The following is a 23,641-nucleotide window of genomic DNA, read 5'->3' as shown; positions in this document are numbered from 1 at the left end:
CCTCTAATGGGATATGCAAGCCAGGTTTTCCTGTGCTGAAAGGTGATCAAATCAGACAAATTGTAAATCCACAGCCCTTGTTTTGTCAGCATGTATATTTTTATAGAAAGGAGCAAATCTTTGACGAGCTGGCCAGATAATCATCTCTGCTTTTCCTTACTTCTTTGGAGCTGTGAAAGAACACCCTTGGCAGGGACCTGGTTTTAATCACCTTTGATTAACACAGAAGCTTTTGAAAGCAAAGGTGCTTTCTGTAAACTGTAGCAGGATCCAGAGGCATTAACATTTCAGATCTTTTCTCAGCATATGAAATGTCTAAAGCAGATTCAAGGTATCAAGCCCAGGGAGACAAAAATCACTGCGAGGGGAGTTACTTTAATGCCTCTGACTCATTTCTCAAAGAAAGTTTTTGGCTTTTTATTATTATTATTTTTCAGTCTTGAAAAATTGCAGGCCATACAAAGCCAGAGCCTTCTGGGTCCAGGGAATGTTTCAGCTTGCCTTTTATTTAGTGCAAAAGGAAGGTTTTTAGGCGAGATTGAGAGAAGCCAGAGGAAGCCTTGGGAATGGACCCAGAAATGATTAAGAGGTTGGAAATATCCAGCCCAGAAGAAAAGGCAAGAGTGTTTGGGGGACTTCACTGGGGACCATGGGTAAAGTTACTTTCTGTCCTTAAGAAAACTTAGTTAAAACATAGCATTCCCCTTACCCAGGGATTCTATTATGGGCTGCATGGTTTGGCTGGGGACATAGGAGCCCTGAGGCACGCAGGCAATAGGTAAGGTCTTTAAAACTAGGACTGATATCCATCCTTTGGCCTGGTTTAAGAGAGAACCTGCTTTAAAGTCTCTATTGCTGAGCTGATACTGGGCTTCTGGGGATGAGACTCAGGAAGAAAGGAAAGAAAAGAACGAACAATAGGGCAAATGCTTGTTGTAAGGTTTGAATGAGGCAACTGAGGTTCGAATGTCGCAACTGAGGCCAGTTATTGAAATAAAGAAATTCAATCGGCTCCTGGGCGAGGTTCCGCAGTACGACACAAGGGGCCGGAGAAGTTGCGCTGACTTCCTGGGGCGTGGGGTTTTTACGGCTATGAGGAAGGAGCAACAGCTGGGTGCTCTGATTGGCTCCAGGGGAGCGGGATTGGGAAGGGACGGGCTGCTATTGGTTGGCGGGTTGCTGGGCGGGTTTTCCGGAGCCGGCCAGGGTTGCATCAGCAGGAGCCTTCCAGGGCAGCAGTGCGGCCGAGCTAGGTGCCGAGTGCAGAGCCTGGTGCCGGGTGCAGAGTCAGGTACTGAGTGTAGAGGTGGGTGTGTCCAGCCTCCCAGCGAGGCAACCGGCCTTACACTTGTGATATTTGCTTTCAGAAGTCTTAACTTGGAGCGTAAATCTCTGGCTGCAATGAATCTGAGTGGATATTGAGAGAAATAGCCTATGGAATGGCCTGGATAGGAAAGCCACGGTGAGTCTGTTCTTTCCAGTGTTTCTCAGAGTCAGGCAGGACCAGGCACATGTCCGTGGATGAGCTTCCAGCTTTCTCTTCTCTCATTTCAGAGGAATGGACTCCCACTGGAAAATGCAGCCATGGCTAAGTGTTCATCTTTGGCTTGGCTTCCCAGACCTCCCCAAACCTTGATGTTCCTCAGGTATGGGGTCCTATCTGGGGATCCTGGCTTTTAATTTCCCTGTAGATTGATCAATTTTGCTAGGTCCAGGGGATTCTGCAACATCCAGCCCACTGAGGTTTGCTCAGGAAAGCCAATTCCCAACCTTCAGCTTCCCACACAACAGAGCACTTCCCTTTAAACCAAAGCATAGCCATGGCTACTCCGTGGTGAGGAGTAGGAGAGCAAGGTCAAAGACAGGAGTCCACGAGCACTGCAGAGAATGTGGGCACCTTGATGCTTCATCTGTGTGTGGCCTTGCCAGGAGAATCACATCACATTCAGAAAGAGAGCGAAGGGGAAAGCGGAGGCCCACCCAGGACTCCTCTCTCTGGACATCATGCTCCAGATGTGATGTCTCCCTCTGTGACATCACATTCATAGACAATACTTCCTATTCGGTCATATTTCTTGTGAGTAAGAAATGAAAACAGACAGCAAGGGTAGATGCTGTGTAATAAATTTGATTGTGAAAACTGAAAGATGGAGAGGGCTAGATAGACAGTTTGGGGAAATTGATGGGTGGGGGTTTCTGGTTGCAGTTTAGAGAGAGATGTGAGAGTGCTCCTAGGCTAATGCATTGGAAAGATTCAGCTGAGAGGAAGAGGTTTGGATAAGGAGGGAGAAAGGATCATCATTAAGATACTGTTTTTGAGAAGATGGAGTGGATGGGTTTTGAAGCTGAAGGGGAGGACTGAGCCAGATATGGGGGCACGAGATGGACATAGAGGTTGGAAAGTATCTCAGGAAGTTAACGATCTCCCTTCCAATGGTTTCCCTGTTCTCAACAGAGGAGGAGAAGAGGCCAGCCTTCTGGAGCAAGGGGTGGAGTCCAGAGGACTGAGGCACATGGTTTTCATAGTTTCAGAAGAAAGGAAAGCCATCATCCAGCCGTAGGAAAGGCCCTGTGAGCTGCACCTTCTCATACACGTGGCCAGTCCATATCACCATGGCTCTGGCATCATGAGTAAAAAAAGAAGCTGCAATAACTCTATGGTCTTTTCTTTATTTTATAGAAAAGTCTTCAGCATGCCACAGAACACACGGAATCAATGTGTGTGTGATGCACCGCGATATTTCACCACACGGGGGAAGAGAGGGACCTGTGTGCTGCAGTGCAACCCCTCTCCTGGCTACCAGCCACATGACTTCTGACCCATTGAGGCTCTCTCTGGACAAACTCTCCGTCTGCCAAGCTCAGCGCCCCTGGGTTCTTCCAGGTTTGTGCATGGCTTTCACCCTCATACTTGCCCTTCCCAGTCACCTGAGCATGAGAACCTAGGCCAGAGACCAGACCTCAGCACTGCTTCGCCCTGGGTCATCATGCAGGGAATTGGTTCAGCCTATCAGACACTAGCTAGGTGGTTTTTAAAATTAAGACTTTTGGTTAGGAGGCATTTTGAAGATCTATTTAAGGGTTGGGAGCTGGGAAAAGACTGGAGACAAGGGATAATGTAGGTGGGGAAGTGAGCATCAGGGGCCGTGTGAGCTTTTCCGGTGGGGAGGGTGGTGGTTCACGTTGCACTGTGTCTCCAGAAGAGACATGCTGGAATCCTCACCCCCAGCACCTCAGAATGTGACCTTACCGGAAGTAATGTGTTTACAGTGGCAATCAAGTTAAGATGAAGTCATTGGGTGGGTCCTAATCCAATATAACTGGTGTTCTCATAAAAAGGAGAAATTTGGACACAGAGACAGACAGTTGTAGAGGGAAAGCAATATGAAGCAGCAGGGAGGAGACGGCCATCTGCAAGCCAAGGAGAGAGGCTTCAGGAAACCCGCCCTGGCAACATCTTGATCTTGGACTTCCAGCCTCCACAACTGTGAAACACAAATTTCTATGTGTAAGCCACCCAGCTTGGTGCTTTGTTATGCAGCCCTAGCACACTGATGCAGAGAGAGGGTGACAGGGAAGCAGACAGTCAGAGATATAGTAAGATATAGTAAGTAATAATTGGAACTAAAAGGTAGTCTCCCTCCTCCGTCACTTCTCAGGGAATATGTAGGCAGAGTTGAATCAAATCAGCAGGATTCAAATAGTCTTCTTTATCTTGGATACAATCTGTAGGAGCCTCTTTTCTAGCCTCTCAGAAATAACCTTTTCTGTGTCCCCAAACATGAGAGTTAAAACTGGCAGTGCTGTGCTGAGGGTGGGTTGGGAAGAACTGAACCCGAGTGGGGAGGCCTGACCCTGACGGGCATGGTGCCGTGATCTCCAGCCAGACAGGGCTGAGGAAGTCTGCTGTGAGGACAGAGAGCACGTGTCAGGTTCTGTGGGACAGGACCTGCTCAGGGGAGCAAATTCCAGGGGTGTGGAAGGTTCTGACATGATTCAACAGTACAAGGAATTGCCTTGTCTGTGAGAAACCAGAGCAGCCCAGTTCTGGCGTTTAAACTCCCTTCCAGTGAGACAGCAGGGAGGCGCCACGTCACGATGACCATACAAGAGACGGATGATGCACACAGATGCAGCAATGTCAGGGCCTGTTGTGGATCGTTTCATGTAATCCTTGTCAATGATCCCTCAAGATAAGATGTTTTCATGTTAAGTTAAAATTGGATCAGGTGACCAAGCAATTGCTCAAGTTATCTCAGTTACTATGCAGTGGAGAGGTGATCAGAAGGCAGGTCCCTCTGATTCTCACACTTGTAATTAGCATGTGTGCAGGACAGTGCGGGGCCCAGTCCTGGGTGGGGTGGGAAACAGCAGGGACCATGACCGAGAGAAAGAGGACTTGGCAGCTGGGATCTGCACCTGATGCCAGGAAGAGACAGTGAACGCTCTCTCTGCAATAGGTATCACCATAATAATTCAAAGGGAATGCATCCACAGAGCTTCCAGAGGGGTGTGTGTGCGTGTGTGTGCACGCGTGCAAGTGGGCACGTATGTGTGTATGAGTGCATGTCTGTGTATGTGTGTGTGTGCATGTGTATGAGTGTGTGTGCCTGTGTATGAGTGCATGTGTGCACGAATGTGTGCATGTATGCATGTGTGTATGAGTGTGTGTCTGTGTGTGCCTGTGTGTGCATGCAGACACTTGTGTGTGTATGAGTTCATGTCTGTGTGTGTGCATGTGTATGCATATGTGTGCATGTATGCACGTGTGTATGAGTGCATGTCTTTGTGTGCTTGCATGCGTGTGTGTGTGGTGTGAGGTAGGAAAGTACAGGTGAGGCCCACCACAAGAACATTTTCTAAGGCTGGATGACCACAGATCAGGCATCTGGTTGGGAAGCACAGTGTCAGATGGAGGAGACTTGGGATTCAAGACTGAGGCCTTGGGCAAATCCGGAGCATCCAAGACTCCCTTCCAAGCCAGGCTGACCACGAGTTGGATGTGATGCAAATAATGACCAGACAGAACAGTGTTGATAATATTGGATCTCTGATAATTTGAGGCTGTGACCATGTTAAGGATGTCAAAAAGTCCTTCCTGTTTTTTCTAAAGCATCATTTTGCATAATAATTTCAAGGAAGCTATTTCATCAGCCTGTGTCTGGAGATTACCAGGGCAATTTTGATGGATGACAGATAGAAAGCAGAACTCATCTCCTGGAATGCGTCTCCTTCTTTGTGAAGAGATATTAGGCTGGAAAGGCTGGATGATGATTGAGCTGCAGCTAGGCCACGTGGAAATTCTGTAAAGGACTTGGTACTGCCCTATGGGAATCCTTGCTCCTGAGCCTAGAAGAACACACTCTCGGACCTTTGAGGACCTGGGCAATGTCTGAGTCCGCAGAGTCTCCCTCCTGCTGTGCTCTGAGCCTGGAGGAAGGTGGGAGTGCGGCTGGAGCCAGAGACAGCACTCATGTTCATGATCACACTGTACAAAGCACCTAAGCCACAGTCCATGTCTAATCACCCTGACACTGCTCACATCGAGGCCTTTTGCAAAGGATTGGATAACCAGTAATTACAGCAAAACGCTGTCTTTTGTCTCAACAGCTCTTTCACCATGAGAAGAACCAGGTACCCAAGAGTATTTTTTACCCTGGATAATTTAGCAGTTCTAGAAGGCTCCTAATCTAATTAGCTTATTTTTCTTGAAGTGCGATGAACCAGGTCAGCCCTACTTGTAACGTCTCTCTAGCCTCAACAGGTTTTCATCTACTGGCTGGAAAGGCTGGCTCTGCCATTGGGCTGACCTCACAAGAGGCTAGTTGAATGCTTATGTTCCAGGTTGCTCCCCACTATTCCCTGGCCTGAGGGTCATTTGCTCACTCACTAATTCAATCACAAATATTCTCTGGGTGGATTCTCTGTGCTATGGAGATCAGGTGAGTATTTTGTACTTGAAAACCCTAAAACAGAAAGTGAATTAATTTTTTGATCAAGAAAACTGACTGTCAGCTTTGCCTTTTTGAAACTTCTCACCTAGGACATTACTAGGCTCTGCAGGACGGGGTTGGTGAGAAGGTAGTAGTCCAAGAGATTTTGTAAGAATAATAAGCAAGAATTAAGCCAGATAATTCATGAGGAATTTGTAAAGAGTAAACCACTGTACAAATTGAGATATTTCACCTACTATTGTATTCATTTATTTTTCATAATAAAAAGTAATACCACGGATGGAAAACATGTCCATTAAGAATCCCATAAACTGGAGATGGGAGAATCACAGCTGTTTCGAATGGGCAAAGTTTAAATCATAAATGGACTCTCAACAAAATAGAGCAGGCTCGTGAAGATGTAGAATGTCTTGGGTTTCTGCTGGACTCATGTCTGCTTGGAGAAGTGAGATGATTATTCTCTGTTGATTAGAATGGAAAAATAAATGTCATTTATTTTTTATGTTTAAAAAAAAACCCTCACACATTTGCAAGAGAAAATGTGAGAGGGAGTCCTTGAGATAAGCAAGTGATTCATGCTGACCTTGATGGTGTTTTGCCTGCTCCATAGCAACCTTCAGCTGAGAGAATGGGACCCAGCAGCAGAAGAGCTATATTTACAGACTTTGCAACTTTCCTGCAGTCCTGGCTCCCTCCAGGAACATTCCTTCTAACGCACCCAGAAACCAAATTAGGGTAGTTTCACCATGACAGCTACAAATTTAATCCAACACGAAGAGTTAGAGGCAGGCAATTTGTTGTGTATGATTCAAGAGTTACCAAAAATTCCTTTGGATTTGGGTGTCTTCCACACCTCTTAGGTAAGTTAAACACATCCTTTTGATTCTAAGGAAAACTGCTTGTAAAATATTTGGGCGCTCTTGGGACATCAAACAGCTTTTAGAGGAGTGCATTTTAATGGTTTACTTGTAAAAGAATCAGTAAAAGAAGTAGAAACATATGGTTCAAATTCCTCTGAATTCTGCAAAGTATTTTATAGATGCCTTTTTTTTCCTGAGGGTCTCCCCACATCTTTGAGTGCTTATCCTAAAAATACTCCAAAAAAAACCATTACATGTACTGGCACAGCAAGTGAGATGTCACATGTAACATGGGTCTTGCTGAGGCTGCAGACCTGGGCCCTGGCAGACACTGGGCTCATTGAGAAGTGTGGGGAGAAGGAAAGAAATCAGAATGTTTGGGAATCCTGAGTAATTAGGGTACAGTCAGAGGTAGCTCGTCCAGGGCTTCAAGGCTCAAGAGCTTACTAACTCCAAGCAGGTAACTTTAAGGCTTAATTGGATCCTGAGAACTGAAAATGGAGATTGGATGGTACTAGCAGCTTGAAAGTTGTAGTTTTTGTTGACTCCGGGGCATTCAAGTTCAACTAAAATGACACATTGACCAAACAAAACAGGTCTGTGGGCAGCCTCTGCCACCAGCCTCACCCCTACTGCTCCCCACTCCCATCTAGCTTCCTGGGCTATGGGTTAGCACATGAGTTGAGGAGAGACTTCCCTAAAGGCAGATGGGTAGAAAGATGGGTACCGAATACGAGTCCTGGATCCCATGCATTATATCACATTCCAGTGCACACCGTCTAGGTTTGTGTGAGTACACTCTATGATCACACAATGACAAAAATCACCTAACCGTGAGCTTCTCAGAATGCATCTCTGTTGTAAAGCCACACATGCCTGCAATTGTTATTGTAACAGTTGAGTTTTCCAGTTTTAGGCATTAACTTAGCAAATATAACTGGGCGCTTGCTTTGTGGCCTTCATTGAAGATGCAGTGGGGAGTCAATATGGACATGGCTTCCCTCACAAGTCAGTTGAGTGGAGAGACCACCCCCACTGAAGTGACCACACAAGCAGGTATAAGACAGCAGCTATGGCTGGAACCCTGGTTTGGGTCAAGAGGAGCCTCCCTGAGAAGGTGAATGATGAGTGGAGTTTAGGAAAAGCTTCCCATGGTGTGGGAATGCAGTGCAAAAAGCCTCCCTGTGTCTGAGGGCCAGAGTAGTTGTAGCTGAGGCTGTCAATACAGTGATTTAGGAATTTCCCTCCTGCTTTCTCCTAATACGCATTTGCAGCCTGCACCCTGTGCTAAGGGAATTGGTCAGGACAATCAGTTATCCTGTATAGCTGGGCATTCTGGGAGTAGGCTGGACACTGCTGTCACCTCTTTGAACAGCATCACTAGAATTCTTAACAAAACAAAAACAAAAAAGAAAACAAAACCAACTTTACACATTACCTCTACTATTTTGTCTAGCTTGCAGGAGAAGGTAGGTCATATACTTGTTCAGAAAAACATGTAGGGAGATGGGAATAGGTGGGCAGCAGTCAGCTAGAAAGTGGGATGCGTAGGTTGGAAGCCTGAATATAGGCTGGTCGGGACTGGCCAGGGTTGAGAATTGAAAGGCGGCTACAGCTCAGCTCATCCAGGACAGGAGGGAAGGTCCAGGCAAGACACGCATATCATTTAGCAAAATAGTTGCTGTTCCAGGTCTAGAAGGAGATGAAGCGTAGGAGGTCCAGGTGACTGGAGCAGAAAGAGAGAGCAAGTCTGTGTGCAGAAGATTTAGAGGCTTAGGACTCACTGAGAATTGAGGAGCAAGGGTGTTGGGGTGATCCTAGTAAGGTCACTGGGAACTAAGGAAGCTACAGGCGCCTCTTCTGCCCAGTATCTGGGTTGGTCCCATATTGGATCCCAGGTCCTTGGGTTGAACAGGCCTTAGAGATGAACTAGGTGCTGGAGAGAGTCAGAGAGGGAGGAAGGGAATGATGCCCAGGTTTTGGCGTGAATCACTGGGTGATGATGATGCATTTACTAAGATAGGACATAGAAGAGGAGGACCAGGCTTGAGGGGGTCATGGGCAAAATGGGTTCGAGATGCTTGTAGGATATTAAATATATTGTTGAATTTAGACCATGCTTGTCACATAGCAGATGTTCAATAAATACTTGTCAAATGAATAAATTGCCCTGAGAGCCATTTGGAAGACGGAGACTGTAGCACATGAATAGCTATGGGTAGATCAAGGAGAGAATACAGGAGAGAAACAAGAGAGGTTTCCCTCCATGCCATCCCCACCAGCACTAATGGTGCCCTTTCAGGCATGTAACTCAGCAGAGTTCATGCTAACATGTCTCACAGGCCCATCTGGAGTCCCTAACTCTTTAGAGCTTCCCTGGGGTCATGGCATGGCTCTTAGTGCTAAGTGCTGCTGTTCCTCTGTAGAGACAAGTTCCTGGGGCCTCCACCAATATCTGTTTTCCCTGTTGAACTTCTATTTGGTCATCATGTTCTTGGTGCTGTTCTCCTGGTGCTTTCCAAGTTTTCCATGGAATTTCATTAACGGGAAAAGGAGGAAGCCCATGTAGGGTTTTGGGAGCAGAGCAGGTTGGGCAAACACTGAATTTCTTTGAAGCTCCATTTTATAAATCATGTGAATATGTTTTACTTTGAATTTTCCAACGAGTGAAGGAGATGGACATTCCTGACACTTGTATTCTACAGCTTCAAACACTGCACCATTCCTCCATCCCTGCCTGCAGTTTGAGAAGAAAGTCCTAAAGCATTTATCCTGTGAAATTTCCTGACTCCCATTGAAGAACAGCGCAACCATCTCACTATTTTCATGTTCTACAACATCTCCCATCCAGAAAAGTCCAGGTGGACTTACATTTACGAGGCTGTTCAATTTAGACAAGGCCAAAGGGGAAGCTCTGTGTGGCCACAAATATCACTGCTTAGAGGGATCTCAGTGGTTTCCTGATTTAAAGACTAGAAGAAGCATGCAATATGTACTACTACTCTGATCTTCTGTGTGCAAAGCAGATTTCTGTCATTATCATGGAGCTCTTCCTTTGGGACTTAGAGCCCAGCATTTCTTTTTAAATGGATATATATTTTTAATATATATTATAATTATACATAATTGGGAATGCAAGTTATATTTTGAAACAAGCATACAATGTATAATGATCAAATCAGGGTGATTGGGATATTCACCACCTCAAAAATTTATGTTTTCTTTGTGTTAAAAACACTGCAATTCTTCTAGCTACTTTGAAATAATAGAAAATAATTTATTGTCAATTATAATTATAATGTCCCTACTGGGCTATCAAATACTAGAACTTATTTCTACTTCTAATTTTTTTCGGCACCTGTTAGCAAAGTTTTCTTTATTAACTGTTCCCTGCCACCCCCCCACCCCCTACTTGCCTTTCCAGCTTCTGGTAACCATCGATCCACTCTCTATCTCTTCTAGGTCCACTTTTTTAGTTCCCACATAGGAGTGACAATATGCAGTATTTGTCTTTCCATGCCTGGCTTATTTCACTTAACATCATGACCTCCAGTTCTATCCATATAGTTACAAATTACAGAATTTCACTCTTTTTAATGGCTGAATAGTGTTATGAACTAATAATATTCCACTATACATAAAACGTGTATATATGCTATGTTTTCTTGGCCCATTCATCTATTGATGGACACTCAGGTTGATTCCATATCTTGGCTATTGTAAATAGTGTTGCAATAAACATGGAAGTACAGATATCTCATTGATGTATTGTTTTTCTTCCTTTTGGATACATATCTGGCAGTGAGATTGCTGCCTCATATGGTAGTTCTACTTTTAGTTTTTTGCGGAACCTCTGTACGGTTTTCTATGGTGGCTGTATTCATTTATATTCCTGCCAACAGTGTACGAATGGTTCCCTTTCTCTGCATTCCCATCAGCATTTGTTATTTGTGGCTATTATGAGATCTCATTTTGGCTTTGACTTGCATTTCCATGGTGCTTAGTGATACTGAGCATTTTTCATATACCTGTTGCCTATTAGTATGTCTTCTTTTGAGAAGTGTCTGTTCAGGTTTCTGGCCATTTTTAAATCAGATTATTATTATGATTATCTTGCATTGATTATCAAACATTGAGTTGTTTGAATTCCTTAAATATTCTGGTTCCTGATCTCTTGTTGGATGGATAATTTGCCAATAGTTCTCTCATTCTACAGGTTGTCTTTTTACTTTGTTAATGGTTTTCTTTGTTGTGCAGAAGCTTTTTAGCTTATATAATCCCATTTGTCTAATTTTGCTCTTGTTGCCCATGCTTTTTTAGGCCTTACTCCCAAAATCTTTGCCCAGATTGATGCCCTGCAGCATTTCTCTAATGTTTTCTTCTATTAGTTTCATAGTCTTAGGTCTTACATTTAAATCTTTAATCCAATTTGAGTTAATTTTTGTAAATGGTGTGAGATGGGATCTTGTTTCATTTTTTTGGCATCTAGATATCCAGGTTTCCCATCACTATTTATTGCAGAGACTGTCCTTACCCCAATATACGTCCTTGATGAGTTTGTCAAAAATGAGTTGGCTGGAAATTCATGGATTTATTTCTGGGTTCTCTATCCTATTCTGTTGGTCTGTGCATCTGTTTTTATGCCAGTACCATGGTGTTTTGGTTTCTACAGTTTTGCAGTGTAATTTGAAATCAGGTTCTGTGATGCTGTCAGCTTTGTTTTTTTGCTCAGGATTGCTTAGGCTATTCTAAATCTTTTGTGGTTACGTACAAATTTTCAGATTTTTTTTTTCTGTTTCTGTGAAGAATGTCACTGGCATTTTGACAGAGATTGCATTGGATCTGTAAATTGCTTTGGGTAAGTCTGGTCATTCTAACAATATTAATTCTTCCAATCAATGAGTATGGGATATCTTTCTATTTGTCTGTGTCCTCTTTAATTTCTTTTATCAGTGTTTTATAGTTTTCCTGACAGAGATATTTATCTTGTTTGGTTAAAATGATTCCTAGGCATTTTTTGTAGCTATTGTAAATGAGATTGTTTTCTTTATTTGTTTTTCGGATTGATTGCTGTTAGCACATAGAAATGCTACTAATTTTTATATGTTGATTTTGTAACCTGCAACTTTACTACATTTATTTAACAGTTGTAAGAGTTTTTTGGTGCAGTCTTTAGTTTTTTCTGAATATAAGATCATGATGTCTGTGAACAAGGCTAATTTCAACACAGCATTCTAGGGAGCGATGTTCTCTCTAGAATGGGCATGGGGATTGCAACCTACTTGTCATGCTTTTGATGGTCAGTCCCTCTCCACTTTGCAGAGACGGCTATTGAGGTCTAGGGAGGTGGAATTTACAAAGACTTCTTGTAGCAGGGCCTGGACTGGAGCCTGGTCTCCTAATGTCCAATTTAATTCACTCTGCATTCCATTGAACAACTTCTGGCAAGAATCAGTCTCCCCTCCCTGTGGATCCCCTCTTAAGTGGCTTTAACACAAGTTCTTTGTTTAAAATTCAAATTGGAGTGATTAAAATCTCTCACTCAGCTCTGAAGACATAAAACAACCGTAAATTGCCTAATGAACTGAGAGAATTATATTCTATTCACTAAGAGAAAGGAATTTACCTGGTTTACATCTCTGCTCCACCACTTACAAGATGAATCGCCTTGGACAAGTTACCTAGCCTCTCTGAACCCAGTCTTCATCATCTGCAGAATGGAAGTAATAGCCACCTTGGGCTGGGCATGGCGGCTCACGCCTGTATTCCAAGCACTTTGGAGACCAAGGCGGGCAGATCACCTGAGGTTGTGAGTTCAAGACCAGCCTGACCAACATGGTGAAACTCCGTCTTAAAAAAAAAAAAAAAGGAAGTAATAGCCACCTTGAAGAAATAGTATGTTAAATTAAATGAAATAATATGTTAAATGCATGGAATACAGACAGCCTTTGACTAAGAAAAAGTTCAGGGTTGTCTCATCTATTTTTCAAGAGACACTGTTTTCCTAGGTCACTGGGGCTTTGGTCTAAAATGCTTACATATGCTGCATCACAGGGTGGGGTATTCCTGGGCACTCTCAAACTACAATAAAGGGTCGGGGCATGCTGGACATACCAGTATAAGACAAAAGGAGGTGTTGTAGTAAGTTGAAACAGGTCAGCAAGGGGAAAATGATACAAGGCAAATGCACAAAGAATGTGGGGAACACAGAAAAAGCAACTTAGAAATCATCATGGAATGCAACACCACCGAGGACAGAGCTGAGCAGTCACAATGGGTCCTGACTGCTGACCTCCTCCACCTACGGGAGGTTCAGCCTCTGTGCTATGCGGAGTCCTACTGGTCTCCATGCTCAGCTGAGGTGATGAGCCACACAGACAGAGGAGCCTCCTCACTGTCCTTTGAATGCCCAGGTTGAGGGACAGAGCAGGGAGGACAGGAAAGTAGGTAGCCCAGGGGCAGCAAGAAGAGGGTTGGCAGCTATGTGGCCCGGAGTCTACCCCAGGCTAAGATGACAGATGTGGGCTATGTTTCCAAGTCAGGAGCCACTGCCAGGGTGCCAGGCCTCCTTGAGGGTGTGAGTGGGGCCTCTTGAGAACAAGAACACCTCTTTGGAAGCATATATTTTATTCTGCCCACTTTTTCGTTTCTGGTTTTTAAGAAGTTCTCAGTGAAAAATCCTGGTCAAATCTGTGGCACAAGCCAAACAAAGATGAGTCTGCTGTGAAAAACTAAATGGACATCACTGTGCAGTGGAGGGCGAGTGGCCAGGGCTGTGCCAGGAGACAGATGAAGAGGCAGGAGAAGAAAGCTTCAGGGAGCAGAGAGGCAACTCCTGGTAAGTGCCCAGCAAGCCAACTCCATATTCTGGAAAGGGCACTGCTAGCGCCACTGGCAGCATGGAGTTTGGGTTTTATAGAGGGGACTGTTTCCTTACAATTTCTCTTCTGTTTTTGCTTCTCACACTCCTCTGGCAGCTTTTTGTCTTTCAAATTACAAAAAAATTTATTTCTTCTATTTATAAAAACATAGTTGGGATCTTGACTTTGCTATTTGCGGAAATAACAGGTCTAACTCACACCTTTTATATTCTAGATGGATTAAAATGACTTTCTAAAAAATATCCATATTAGAATAAAATATGTATAGGATAAGATGTAGACTATTATCGGAGCAGAAGTTGCAAATAAAAAAACTGATAAATGTGACTGTACAAAAAAGTAAAATGTCTGCAGAGTACATAGAATGCAGTATCCATGTTTAGAGACAAAGAACCAACCAAGACAAAGATAACACAGCAGACAAGAAAGATGGAGTGTTATTCCGATCTACAGAGATCTCACTTGAAAGCCAATTAAAGAGACAGAATCGGCTTGATGGTAGTAGAAAAAAAATGCGCAAAGGATATACATAAACGACCACTGGAATTATCAACATATATTTGCCTATTTTATAATAAAACATAAATATGAACAAAAATAATGAGTATTTTCTCTTGTCAGTCAGTAAAGATGATGAAGATTGGCAACACCAGTGGGGATGGGAGGAGGGTAAATGCTGGCATCAGAGCAGAGGAGTCAGGGCACAGACACACGCCCTTCCAGCTGGGCTGAAATTCAGCTCCACTACTTGGGGGGTTCCACTTGCCTTCTCTGTGCCTTACCATCATCAGTCATCATCTGTATAATGGGATTAATAATGCCTCAAGGGTTGCTGGGAAGATTAAAAGGGTCAATGTGTAAAGTGCTTAGAATAGTGCCTAGCATGTAGTAAGGGCTACACAAGCACTAACTGATCTTATTATAACTAGTACTGTTGTTATTCTCAACATGTTACCTATGGGAACATAAATCTTAAAAAAATCTGGCAATACGTATAGAACATGCATGCTCTTCAGCTTATCAATTTTTTTCTATTATCTGAAAGTGTTAACCAGAGAGTACATGAGAAATTATGTGCAAAAGATATTTATCATCGTGTTTTCATAGTAGGAAAACATCGGCAAACAAGTTGAGAATTTAACATTAGAAGATTCTTTGCATGAATGTCACATAATGTCAGTATAATAAACTATTATGCATCAATTAAAACTAAAAAGAATGATATACCTAAGAGAATTAACACAGAGACAGAAACCAAGTACCACCTGTTCTCACTAATAAGTGGGAGCTGAACATTGAGTGAACATAGACACAAAGATGGGAACAATAAACCCTGGGGACTCCAAAAGATGGGAGGGATGGGGGCAAGTGCTGAAAAATCACCTGCTGGGTACTACATTCCCCATTTGGGCTGCAGGACGATTAGAGGCCCAAACCTCAGCAGCACACAATATATCCATGTAACAAACCTGCACATGTGTCCCCTGCTTCTAACATAAGATAAAATAAAGACTAAACAAGTAGAAAAAAGAATCATATATACTCAAATGTGAATCTATATCTGTGTCTGCAGCTCTACCCACATATTTATTTCTAATCCATCTGAATCTGAAATTAAACTCCGAAAATACAACGCAGATGTTAATTTCTACCTTGGTACTACAATGGTGTTTTAATTTTTGTATATCTCGTTTATTACCTGAATTTTCAACAATGAATTCATTCCAAATGATTATAGCTTTATTTTTCTAATTGCAATAAATATTCTGAAATCTCAAAAAATCAAAATACTCAAAATAAGTGGAATGACTTATTTTGGCAGACACATTGGTGGGATTTTATTTTTCTAGTTTGCTTTCATTGTACTTGCACATGTGAAGGAGACGTTCTTATACATGAAGATGTCTAAAAAATGAAGCTTCTTATAAATTCTGTAAGAGGAGGTGTTCTGATAAACCGCACATATACCCATAGTGCAAGTTAGGGCTGCAAGATCTGCAGATTTTCTGTTCTGTTTTTCACTGGGCAAAATAGCACAGGCTTCATTGCCTTGGAATAAAGATAGATGTAACTTATTTTAATGAACTGGTTAGTATGGATCTTATGGAAATGTAATGCACTATTCATATGTATTGGTTCAAACTCTGGGCTACTACAAGTAGGATTAATGTGTTAAAAGAAATAGAAATTTTAAGTCTCTTGATGGGTATTTCAGATTATTTTCTAGAAAGATTATACTTATTTATACCCCTGCTAGCAGGATTCAGGGACTATCTAAGTGTACATTTATTTTTAATGTAACTGTTGAAACTGTTGTCTCTTTAGTCTTAGTTGGCCCTCAGAAGGAACTTTCAGTCCAAAGCCCATGAAACGGAAGTAGAGGTTCTATTGAAAAGTAAAAAATCTTATTAATTCAAATGATAAGCATTCCAAGTCTTCAAAGCTGTAAACAATTCATTTACAAATGTCAAAAACAGAAAGTAAAGATTCTGGGTATCATAGCTTGAGAGTGTATAAGAAACATAATTTATGGGCACCATCCAAATACAGTGGAGAGTATCATTTTATCTATAATCTCTTTCTTCCCGGCGTCTTCCGTCAGTTGAAAATGAGCTGCAGTTAGAATCATTTTTGGCACTATTTTTCCTTTCATTATTCACAGTAGAATGCATGCCTCAAGTATTTATTTTGATTAAATCCTTACTTTGTAAAGCATTTACAAAGTAAATGTTTTATCTTTAGGCGCATACACACACACGTTGATGTAATCACAACTAAAGCTAATGCTGTATCTTTCACTCTTACAAAAATGCATTGAGATAGTGCACGCTGAAGGGATATACAGGTAAGTTGTGCATACATCTGTGCAAACGGTATGTATTTGTGTGTGCATGTGCTGCATGTGTGCCTATGTGTATCCTTGAGTGAGGGACAGGGAAGGTTACAGCTGATAGATATCCAAGGTGTTCATTTGACCCCTCTGTGAGGCTTAGATTTGCAGCATGGCCATGTAGTGCCCTGGAGCTGGCCTGCCCTTCCTCTGACTGATGCTCTAAAGCATCCTTGTGGGAGATAGGCTGACAAGGGGTATTCTTATAAGTTGGAACTTGGGGGCGTCAGTGGCCTGCAACCAAGGCCCTCAGCTGGAGGTGGGAAAGAAGCAGATGGCATCATCTTTGATTCCTAGACCGTGGTCTTTCCCTTCCAAGCAGCCACCTTGCCCTCTGTCGGTCCCCACTCCTCTTTCTCCCAAGGCAGTAACTGCATCTTGCAGTTATGGGCTAGGACAGGGGGGTCTGGCCCCGCCCTTCCCAGCCATTGCTTCATTCGGACACACTCCCTGCATCCGACCTGCTGCTCTGTGATTGGTGCCCTTGGGTCTGTGCCACCACGTCTGGAGCTTAGACTTCTGGTCACTCTTCCCCTTGTGCCTCTGGTCCACAAGGAGCTCATGGGCACCCTCTCACAGGGTGCTCTGGCAGGTAGGCTGTCCTCTCTGCAGCGGAGCTCCTCACCCAGGACCTGGTCTTCTCTGTCCCTGCAGCAAGTCTCCCACCATGCTCATAGCTGTGGCTGACAAATGAGTTCTGGGTGTGGAAGGAATTACCCAAAGGTCCAGAGACATGAACCTCAGACAGCCTTGTAGGCCCTGCTGTTACTGGCTCTGTAGGGACAGTTCTGGTGGAAGATTCAACAAAAGAACTACCCTTTATGTGGTCTAGTTTGGTCAAGAAGTATCTGTTCAGGTCTCTTCCAGTCTTGCCCATGGGCAAACTGGTTCCTGGCTTTCATCTCAGCGGCCAGCTGGCCACCATAAACAAAAAACCACTGACCAAGAAGCAACGCTTGTCATGTTTTCAGTGGGCCTTGAACTTCCACCCAGAAACCTTATCTCTGGCAAAACAAATTCTCAGATTGGTTCCAAATTCTTTGGTTGGAAATAGTACTGTGGGAAAGAGTCGACCAGAACACAGTGCAGGCACACCTTATTTGTTTGCAATGGGCATGGCAGAGTACCTCTCGGGGTGCCTCAGGGAAGGTTTTTAATGCAGATCTCTTAGCACTCTGACCCTGGAATGAACTTGCCCTCTGGCACCATCGCCTGCTTGGTTTGCCCCCACCTTCAAACTCCTGTGGGTGCTCAGGAGGTCTGCTCAAAACGCCCTGTGCCCTGCCCTCTCAGTGCATGCCACAGGCTGCTCCAGGACCTTAGGGTAGCCGGTTTCTTCTAAAGTTATCCAGAGTACCCCAGGAACCACCTCAGGACACTCCTGCTTCCTTCACAAGCATGGACACCTTAGAGTTTATCTCCAGACAGAACAGCTGCCACCCTGAGATTGGGTGGCTCTCGGGAAGTATATTTGCTGCAGGAGAGTTCGAAGAATTAAAAGAATGTTCAGAATTCATTGTCTGTAGGTGATCAACCCACCAGGGTCTTGCCATTGCTTCATTGTTTTTGAAATAGACTCAGGTTCCACATATAAGCCTCTTGCACTGTCACAAGGGATTAAAGCACAGCTTCTGGGAAACCCCAAGAGCGTTTCTGTGAATCCCCGTGCCGTGTAAACCAGGCCAGCAACTCTTTGGCTGTCCCACACAAACCAGGGTCTTTCGCTTAAGCTGTATCACTGCCCAGTGCAGTATGAAATCCTGAACTGGGAAATCTGGTTTAGATGGACACACCAAAAATGGTATTTTTGGACAATGAAGAAGTTTGGATTTGAGTATTAGCCCATACAAAGGAATCATCATTAATTCTGTTGGGTGGAAAATGTAGATTTGGTTCTGTAGGAAAATGTTCTTGGTTTGCAGAAATTCACACTAAAATATTTAGAGAATGAAATATCAAGTTAATAGAAGAATTAATTTTTAAAAAGTATTCAAATCATGTTTGGAATATCGATTTAGGGGCAAATAGGCCTGGACTGCTTGTTTCTAGAGAGAAACAAACATAAACTACTATTGGGCCCTTGTTTGCCCAGAACTCATGGAAGTAACAGATTTCCCTGCATTGTCAACATCGAGGGGGATGGCTCAGGCGCCTAGGGAAGGTGACGAGCAAGCCTCAGAATGCAGGGGTACACTGCTGAAGTTGCTAAAGGTCAGAGGCCTGGATCAGGGCAGGAGGAGAGAGGCAGCATCCTAAGCTCCCGGCTTACGGTTATCAGGATCTCATCTCACCCACATCCGGGCACGTTCCACGCTGGGAGGCTCCGAGCTGAGCCATTGCAGCAAGCCCGGCAGCCATGCTACTGCTCCGGACCTGGGTCCCAGCGGCACCTTCCAGCAGCAGCCGTTTGCAAGAGAATCCAGAAGACCCCTCCGCAGGCAGATGGACCTGGACTGTGTTCTCCTGTAAGATTCACTGCATGAACCTGGAGCACTCAGAGGAAATCTTCAGCTCAGGTGCAATGAAACCAAGATTCCATGGTTTTTATCTCTAAAGTGTAAGGATCTCAGTTTCATTCTCACCATCACCTCCTCATGGCATCCACATTGGGCAATGCAACAGATAGAATAATGGCCCCACCAAGATTTGCACACCCATGTCCTTGGAACCTGTATGTAAACAGGTCATTTTATGTGGGAGAAGGGACTTTGCAGAGTTGATGAAGTTAAGGCTCTTGAGATGAAGAGATTATCCTGGACTCCCTGGGTGGGCCCCATGTAACCATATGAGTCCTTAAAATCAAAGTATACTATCAGCTGTGGTCAGAGAAAGCATCCAGGAACAGGGTCAGGGGCACAACCCTACTGCCCTGGAACGTGCAGGAAGGGAACATGAGGTATGGCCACCTCTGGATGCTGGAAAGGCAAGGAAATGGATCCACCCCTAGTACACCGAGAAGGAATGAAGCCCTACTAACACCTTAGTTGTAGCCCACGGAGACCCTTGTCAGGCTTTGCATCTACAGAACTGTTAGTTCTGCACTAAATTTGTGTGATTTTATTTTACAGCGGCCCATCTAATGCAGGTGAGATGGAACCAGGTGTCATTCTCTAGGCTCAGCCTGGTCTCTTGTGCACTAGTTTTCAGGTAAAAGCCGTCTCTACTGCAGAATCATGCTCCTTCTGTTCATTTCCTTTCTGCATTCCCAAACTCATGGCATGCATTTGTCTGTCAGCTTGCCCCTAACCCAGGCAGGTGGGTGGCTTTTTGAAAGGGCCTCCCTCCAATGAAGAGGGATTCGCTTTCTCACTTTTCTCAGCCAGCTAGGTGGCATCAATGTATAGGGGGATATACATTGATTATTATATATTATTATAAAAAGATTTCCTTATCTTCCTCTCTCCAGGTGTCAAAAGCTCCTTTTATTTTGAGAGAACAGAGTCAGGTGGGAATACAATTTTGGAATTATGTATCCCAAACTGCTCATTTACCCAGCATTGCTCAGGAGAGATATTAACTAGTATTGAAACACTCAGCCTGCTCCTTACTCTGGGCTCTGTTTCCTCTGCCGCAGGCCTTCTCTTGCTTGTCAGTTACCTGGGACTCTCCTATCCCATAACTTTTTTTTTTGAGATGGACTCTCACTCTGTTGCCCAGTCTGAAGTGCAGTGGTGCAATCTCGGCTCACTGCAACCTCCTCCTCCCGAGTTCACGATTCTTTTGCTTCAGCCTCCCAAGTAGCTGAGATTACAGGCAGGTTCCACTATACATGGTTAATTTTTGTATTTTTAGTAGAGATGGGTTTTACCATGTTGGCCAAGCTAGTCTTGAACTCCTGACCTCAAGTGATCCGCCTGCCACGGACTCCCAAAGCACTAGGATTACAGGTGTAAGCCACCACGCCTGGCCTCCTGACCTGGTTTTGATGTGCCCAGAGCCTCTCTGAATTTCAAATGAACCACCTCACTTGCAATTTAGGCACACCATCCTAGACACACTCTTGTTTGCCAGAACTCATGGAAAGGTCAAAAACAAAGGCACTGCTTGTGATAGCTAGACAGAAACACAGAAATTTCAGGTATGCAGTTTCCTTGCATGGCCTCTCCAGAAAGAAAAGCTGCCTTTGATAAGTGGAAATAAATCAGCCTTCCAGAGGACACGGGTCTTGAGAAACATTCTCATGACCAGATGTGATCTGTGCTTTCTAAAGCCATTCTCATTCTAATCTCCCAGTCATTGCAGTGGCTACAGAATACCTTGTTTACTTTATAAAGTCAGTCAGTCCTCAGCAAGGGAGACTGGTAATTGTTTATCCTGCTGTGGCTCTTTCATTCTGCAAGTCTCTTAATTTCTCCAAAAGAGTGCAATTAAACCAATTTAGCACAGTGCTGACACACAGCAAGTACGCAATAAATGTTAGCTATTATTGTAATGATTACCATCAAGCTATTATTATAATTAGCTTAATTATAGAACTTGTCAAAAACACAGCTTAGCTTTAGAATGTTCTTATCAAGTTTATGTAGAGGAAATCTAAATTTCCTTGTACATTCAGCCACATTACAAGAGATATATTAACATTAGGAAATTCCCCTGAAACATTCGAATTGAGAGTGAATTTTAAGGACAAATGCTACAATTGCCTCCTTTATCTCTGTCAGGAGGTTTGCACATCATTTCCCACTCTTGCCCCGTGCTCTAGAACTCTTTCAGCCTGCACACACTGTTTCATTTAACTATATCACATATTTTCTTCTCTTGTAAATGCAGTTCTCAGAAAGAGAGGTCCAGGCCTCTTTAACCTCCTTTCACTTCACAACTCACTAAAAACTGAACCACTAAAACTACTTTATTAGTATGTTTGAGGACTACATTATTTACTACACTGACATTGGAAACATTACTTTTAAGTCTTTTCTAATATTGCATAGCAATTTATCACTTCATTCTCTCATTTATTTAGTTCTCTTTTCAATGTATTTTTACCACAACTTTAAAAAAATTTGAAATAATTTTACACTTCCAGAAGAGTTGCAAAAATAGTATGATGTGATGTTGCTGTGTATGCTCTTCATCCACCGTATTATGTTAACACCTTATATAACCATAGAGCATTTATAGAAACTAAAAAATTAACTGGAACAATACCACTAATGAACATACAGAGTTTATTTGGATTTTACCACTTTTTGACTCTTCTCTTTTTGCTTGTCCAGGATCCTGGGTTGCATTCTCCCACTGAGAATTGCCCCTGACCTCAGGGAGGGTCTTGCCTACTGTAGGGAGGGGGGCTGTTGTGCGACTCTGGGCAATGATTGGTCATGGTGGAGGATCAAAGACCTTTGCCTGGCTTACATTTGGGATGACTCTGAAGGACCATCTTGGCTCTGAAGCACCTGTGGGTACCATGGAAACGTCGGTTGCAACTCTGTTGAGTTCAACCTCTCCATCCCTTATTTCTCCTCTACTGACTTCAATTCCAGGTGTTTCTCCTGAGAGCTGTCCCCAGAGGACATTTTGCATGCAGCTCTCATCTCAGCCTCAGTTTCCTGGGGATCCAACCTAACGTTGTTCGTACTGAGTGGTCCTAGAAATGAGACCTTAAAATGGGATTTGGAAGCTGGGGTATTGCTCACTAGTTGGTTGGCAATAAGGATCCCATCGCTGGCAGTAGGTGCGGTGCTGATACCTGGGCACACAGTGGTAGAGCAATGGCGAGAGCTCTCACCTGTGGTGAACTGGGGTGGGATAGTGGTGGAAGGCAGTGCATGGCTGGTGCAACTTCTCTGGCATTGAAGAAACATGATGAAACGAGAACTGTTAATTCTAAGAAGTTGAGGGGCTGTTTCTGAGCACAACTGATTCATTTAGTAAAGGCTAGCATGTCCAGTTTGCTGAGCCTGTTGATCTCTTTCTCCTATTTGCCATGCCAGTTCTGGCATTTATACTTCATTTAGTATGGCCCATTGCTTTTTCCAAGTTTCCAAGCTCCATCCTAGCAGCATATAAACATTTCTTCTTGGGTCTGCACCAGGAAGTTAAATCATGTATCACATAATGGTGCTTTCGTTCCAGTAAACTCTCTCTTGTCCAACTTCAGGTCCAGTGCTCTTGGTTCAGCTCATTCAGGATCCAGTCTTTGTGTTCACGCTCTGGCTCCTGCCCGTGCCTGTGAGCCAGGTTTGGAGCTCCTTTGGCATCTACTATTCCTCACAGGGCCAGCAATCTCCAGGGGGCTGTGATGAGATATGATCCTGGTCTCTAGCCTGGAGTGCAGAGGGGAGCTCCAGACAGTCTGAGGGGATAAGTATTGTCTGTTAAAGCATCGATCACGTGGAACCCCCTGCGCTGTCCTTAGCAAGGAGCCATCACCATGTTCTAAAAAGGGAGAATGGTCTGTGGGCCAACAGGTTTAGGAAAATCATGCAGGTCAAGGTTCTTACTGGCACTTACCAAGACAACCCCCTTCCAAGTCTCAGGTTCCTTGTCCTGCCCTGTCAGGGCTGAGACTGTAGAGCAGGAGGCCCAGCAGGGCTGGTGATTAACTTTTCTGAAAGTCTGCTCTTACGATTAAGTCCTAAATAGGAACCTCTACTCTGTCTGCCCCTCTTAATTTGACAATGCTCACATACTAGCTTCAGTATTTTGCTTTGAATTGCCCTGAATCCCCCTGAACCAGTCTTATTAAATGAGTCAATATCTAGAAATAGCCAACCCTAATAGGAAATGCCAGATATTTAAGAAAAAAATGCTTCCTAAAGATTGCACTGCAGGACATAGAGTTAAGTAAATGAAAAACCATTTTCATGCATGAGACAGCTCAATACTATAAATATATCAAAACCTTCCCGAGGGATCCATAATTGCAATTCAATGCTCATTACAATGCTTTTTATGAAATGTGAAATTCATTTTCCTGAGACAATTCGAAAAAGGAAAAGAAATATCCATTGTCCTTATTACCTATCAACATTTTTTACAAAAGCAAGGAATTTAAAACAATATGTAAGAATGGATAAATATATAAAAAATAGAAAGTGCAAGCATTTTTATACA

The 23,641-nt window shown here is 43.6% G+C and overlaps 1 long non-coding RNA gene across 3 annotated transcripts; it reads left to right on the top strand.

Annotated features, from left to right (window-relative positions):
* Positions 1-1,210: 1,210 nt before the first annotated feature.
* On the top strand, positions 1,211-11,817 carry LOC103796630 (uncharacterized). 3 transcript variants are annotated; one of them, XR_013524365.1, is made up of 5 exons: positions 1,211-1,291; positions 1,368-1,462; positions 1,555-1,646; positions 2,681-2,884; positions 3,340-11,817. It is a non-coding gene; the product is annotated as an uncharacterized LOC103796630 (long non-coding RNA). The 3 variants fall into 3 exon arrangements; XR_013524364.1 differs by having other exon boundaries at positions 2,681-6,814; positions 9,487-11,817; XR_004731857.3 differs by having other exon boundaries at positions 2,681-11,817.
* Positions 11,818-23,641: the final 11,824 nt, after the last annotated feature.

The sequence above is a fragment of the Callithrix jacchus genome, chromosome 12 (assembly GCF_049354715.1).
Source record: "Callithrix jacchus isolate 240 chromosome 12, calJac240_pri, whole genome shotgun sequence".
NCBI lineage: Eukaryota > Metazoa > Chordata > Mammalia > Primates > Cebidae > Callithrix > Callithrix jacchus.
This window is presented reverse-complemented; position numbering and strand designations above follow the sequence as displayed.